At 28.4% G+C, this 5,281-nt stretch overlaps 1 long non-coding RNA gene across 1 annotated transcript; it reads right to left on the bottom strand.

Annotated features, from left to right (window-relative positions):
• Positions 1 to 2,276: 2,276 nt before the first annotated feature.
• On the bottom strand, positions 2,277 to 3,355 carry LOC111410245. The gene is made up of 2 exons (XR_002705630.1): positions 2,980 to 3,355; positions 2,277 to 2,684 (listed from the first exon to the last, which is right to left on the bottom strand). It is a non-coding gene; the product is annotated as an uncharacterized LOC111410245 (long non-coding RNA).
• Positions 3,356 to 5,281: the final 1,926 nt, after the last annotated feature.

Here is a 5,281-nt window from a genome sequence, read left to right on the forward strand (position 1 = left end):
ATTCTTGATAGATTGAAGAAGATAATCTCTTTCTTACTTTAACAAAGAGAGAATTTTCTTTACTTAAGATCTCTATTCTTAATTCTAAGAAAAGATACAGTGAGGGCAAGAAGCTGAAATAGCAGAATTCCCATTGAGGCAAGAGGCCGTTTAAGGGAGCAGTTTGCAGATTCAGAGCCTGAAGGTCACTCGGTTATAAGAATACAGATTTAAGATCAAAAGTAAGGTAAAATTATTGTCTTTGTTAAATTTAGAAAGAATTCTTCTGATATCTTGAAAGAATTGTAGGGATTATTATTGTTCATGTTTGCAAAAAACTTATCTAAATATGTTATTATTCATATAGTTTGCAAGGAATTATTTGAATAATGCCAGGTTATACAATTAAAGGATTAGATAATCTGTTAGATAGATTAATGGAAAAAATAGAAAATATTTATTCTCAATTAGAGATTATGGATATATTATCGAAGGAATTTGATAATCTTAGTAAATTACATGATAATTATATTACAGATTATGCTAATTTATTAGATCAAAGGATGAAATTATATATTAAAACTCGAAATGAGAGGAATAGAGGAATTTAAGACTATCCCAATAAATTAAGGATATCTTGTGCAATATATGATAAATTATTTCATTAAGGGTATTATAGACATTTTACCAAAAATGAATAGTAGTAGGCCATTTATAAAAATCTCCCCCAAAATACTTCACTCACCCAACTTCCCCAACATTCATCAGACACGCTGTGAATTGGAAACCCTAATCCAATTCGAAACCTGAAAATCCCCCAAATCCATTGGCTTCTGGAAGGAATTCGTTGAACTTTTCTTCCTGAAGGCAAAATCGTTTCTGTGGAAGTAAATGAAATTACCCAAAATTGAAACCCACGAATCCCAAGGCGAACCTGGCGATTTTTCCCCAAAAAATCGATCTGCATCTGCATCGGCAGGTTTAATGGATCCACGGATAGTGTACTGGGTTTCTTCCATCTTTTTTGCAGTTTTTGGAGGAGGACGATTCTGTTACTTATTTTAGAGATTTTAAGAAAAAGGCCCATTTTTTGTCAATGGTGATGAGGTATGTATCTATAAATATTTCAAGTTCTACCAAAGTTTCGTATTCTGCAGTAATATTTTTGGTTTGTTCAATTAAAGATTCTTCTTGAACTTTTTTGGAAATTCTGGAGATGGTGCATAATAATGAAATTAACCATTAATTAGCAAATCTTAACTTGTTTTCTTGCATTTGGGTTCATTGTCACTGATCAAGCCTTTTTCTTCTGCTCGATTATCTATAACTTTGTAATGGTACTTCTTTTGGTGGCTTTGTTGTGGAACATTTACACTTTTTGATTCCTATAACATGTTTTTTAGGAGTGGAAGACGTGCTGTGGGATGTAAGTTTTTTAGAGTTGAAGAAAATTAATGGAAATGTTGTATGGCATGTATAGATGATGCAAGGATACGGTAGAATTTTCTTTGCATTTAGAGAGTCTTCCATATTCAGAAACAATTTATGTGTGCATGATTGTTCTATATTGATCTTTGATTTGTAACTGCAGTGGCAAAGAATTTTGTATCTATGGTTATATTGATCTTTTTCTCTAGTTGATGCATCTCACGTGTATCAGTATGACATAGCTGGACTAATTTGACGATATTTTCTTTGCACTATTTGCAGTGGACAAAGTAGAAACTTTGAAGCACTACAAATTTAGCGTCACTTTCGAGAATTCAAATGAGGAGGATTAAGTCACAAATTTTTTTTTCTAGTGTCTCGTGGCTGGTATTAGGAAGCCCGGTCATCTGGGAATGATGTTCCGTCATCTGGGAAAAAACCATTGCAGTTTGAAGGTGAGTCTAGTGGAGACTCGGGGTGTGTTTGTTTGGGTAAATGTACGTCTAAAGATCCGATTGAAGATTTGTCGTTTATATTCACGAGATTCGCTCAAATATTCAAAAAAGAAAACGTGGAGATATCCCCGAACATAATTATCCGCAAGGTAAAAGGATCTGCTGGAGAGAACAGCAAAGGAAAGGAAAGAGAAACGTGAACGTGTTCCAACATTGTAATGGAAGAAAAGACTAATGTTATATTTTTCGTAGTTTGTAATCGGTACTAAATTTGGCGTATGTTGATTATGTTGAAATTTGGATTAAATTCAGTTGAAATTATTTCCAAACGTTAGTCACAGTGCTTTTATTAAAGTTTCTATTGTGATGCCACAATTTCGTGCTCAGGAATACAAATCTTCGTATGTATGCTAATGCTCAAATTAACCATTAGCCATTAACATCAACAGAGATATACGTCAAAAGAGAAACATGCCAATACTATCAGTGTCACACCGAACGAACGTAGCTCTTGTCGTCTTTGCAGCTATTTTTCTTTTAGCCCTTGCCACTTCCAGGTCGACGATTCAGCCTCATCCATTTGTTGTAATTCGTTAATCATTTCTTCTAAGTTAACTTCCACGTCATCTGATGAACACTGAGACAACAGCTCCTCCCACGGATATTCCAAGTCATCCACTTCCATATCCCAGCCTAATATTTGGCTGACTCCATTGAGTGAATCATACTAGAGTGCCCGGTTGCTGATGGAGCTCAAATGCAGCATCAGGCTTCTTACCAGAATCAAATCCAAACTTACATCCCACAGCACGTCTTCCACTCCTAAAAAAAATGTTAACAGGAATCAAAAAGTGTAAATGTTCCACAACAAAGCCACCAAAAAAAGTACCATTACAAAGTTACAGATAACCGAGCAGAAGAAAAAGGCTTGATCAGTGACAATGAACCCAAATTCAAGAAAGCAAGTTAAGATTTGCTAATTAATGGTTAATTTCATTATTATGCACCATCTCCAGAATTTCCAAAAAGTTCAAGAAGAATTTTAATTGAACAAACCAAAAATATTACTGCAGAATGCGAAAATTTGGTAGGACTTGAAATATTTATAGATGCATACCTCATCACCTCCATTGACAAGAAAGGGGCTTTTTCTTAAAATATCTAAAATAAGTAACAGAATCATCCTCCTCCAAAAACTGGAAAAAAGATGGAAGAAACCCAGTAAACTATCGGTGTATCCATGAACCCGCCGATGTAGATGCGGATCAATTTTTTGGGGCAAAATCGCCAGGTTCGCCTTGGGGTTCGTTGGTTTCAATTTTGGGTAATTTCATTTACTTCCACAGAAACGATTTTGCCTTCAAGAAGAAAAGTTCAACGAATTCCTTCCAGTGGCCAATGGATTTGGGGGATTTTCAGGTTTCGAATTGGATTAGGGTTTCCAATTCACAGCATGTCTGATGAACGTGGGGGTAATTTTTAGTTTCGCCAAGTCGATGTTGGCAATTTTTCACTTTAATCAAAAAAAATTTGCCTATCACCAAAATAACCTTTCATTGAGTAAAAGACAAAAATACCCTTAAGTAGTTTATATAATTACAAAAATAGAATTTTGTTGCAAAAGACAAAAATACCCTTAACTTACAAATTAAAAAATCAAACACTTTTCACTTTATATTTAATTATTTATTTTAAACACCTACGCAAATAAAAAAATTAATATTTAATTTAATTTCTTATTTAGATATTTCATTAATTAATTATCTTAATCGATTATGTATATTATATATTTAATATTTAATTTCTTTATTTAATCACTTGCTTAAATAAAAAATTAATATTTAATTTAATTTCTTATTTAGATATTTCATTAATTAATTATCTTAATCGATTATGTATATTATATATTTAATATTTAATTTCTTTATTTAATCACTTGCTTAAATAAAAAATTAATATTTAATTTAATTTCTTATTTAGATATTTCATTAATTAATTATCTTAATCGATTATGTATATTATATATTTAATATTTAATTTCTTTATTTAATCACTTGCTTAAATAAAAAATTAATATTTAATTTAATTTCTTATTTAGATATTTCATTAATTAATTATCTTAATCGATTATGTATATTATATATTTAATATTTAATTTCTTTATTTAATCACTTGCTTAAATAAAAAATTAATATTTAATTTAATTTCTTATTTAGATATTTCATTTATAAATTATCTTAATTAATTGTGTATATTAAGTATTTAATATTCCATTACCTTATTTAATTATTATTTTAATCACTTATTTGAATAAAAAAATTAATTTTTAAATATTAATTAATTATTTAAATATTTCAGGAATTAATTATCTTAATTGGTTATGTATATTATTAATCATTAATATTTAATTATTTTATTTTAATTGCTTGTTAAATAAAAACATTATACCATAATGTACAAGTGCCATAATATTATTGGAGAGTTAAAAAACAGTTTTTTCGATCATTTACTCATAAAATTTCACATATACATTATGGACATTCTAATAAATTAATATATGTAGAATTATTCAATATTGAATTTGATTTCTCGTTTAAATATTTCTTTATTAATTATCTTAATTGGTTATGTATATTTAATTACTTTATTCAATTATTTATTTTAAAACCTATTCAAATAAAAATTAATATTTAATTTAATTTCTTCTTTAAATATTTCATTAATTAATTATCTTAATTGGTTATGTACATTGTTTATTTAATATTTCTTTACTTTAATTAATTATTTATTTAATCACTTATTCGAATACAAAATTAATACTAAATTTAATTTATTCTTTAAATATCTCATTAATTAATTATCTTAATTGATTACATATATTATTTATTTAATATTTAACTAGAATATAAATCACATGATGCATGAGAATATCTAACAGAGATGGAAGTCGAATATTAGGCACGATCACATTTTCAAGGCATCGAACATTATTCAAGAATGCCGAAAACATATTTCTTCTACTAAATGAAGTCAAGTGAGAAGTTCTCGATTATAGTATGTTACTCTCTACCCAACGGATGCGTAATATCTATTTAAATCGTATGTACTCTCTATTTATAATATATTATTGGTTTCCTCAATTTTCTCTATTTATAGTATGTAGATTACGTGAAAATTGACCCGACGAATATGTAATATCTACTTAAATTGTATGTACTCTCTATTTATAATATGTCACTGATTTCCTCAATTTTCTTTATTTTATAGTGTGTTATATATGTAATTAAGAGTAATTGGTTATTTATTATACAATTACATAAAAATTAAAGTATTATAAACGTTTTAAAAAAATGCTTACGTTTTAAATTATTACAACTATGGATCACAATGTAAATAATAATAAAAAAGCTTACATTTTA

Source organism: Olea europaea, chromosome 15 (genome assembly GCF_002742605.1).
Source record: "Olea europaea var. sylvestris chromosome 15, O_europaea_v1, whole genome shotgun sequence".
Lineage (NCBI taxonomy): Eukaryota > Viridiplantae > Streptophyta > Magnoliopsida > Lamiales > Oleaceae > Olea > Olea europaea.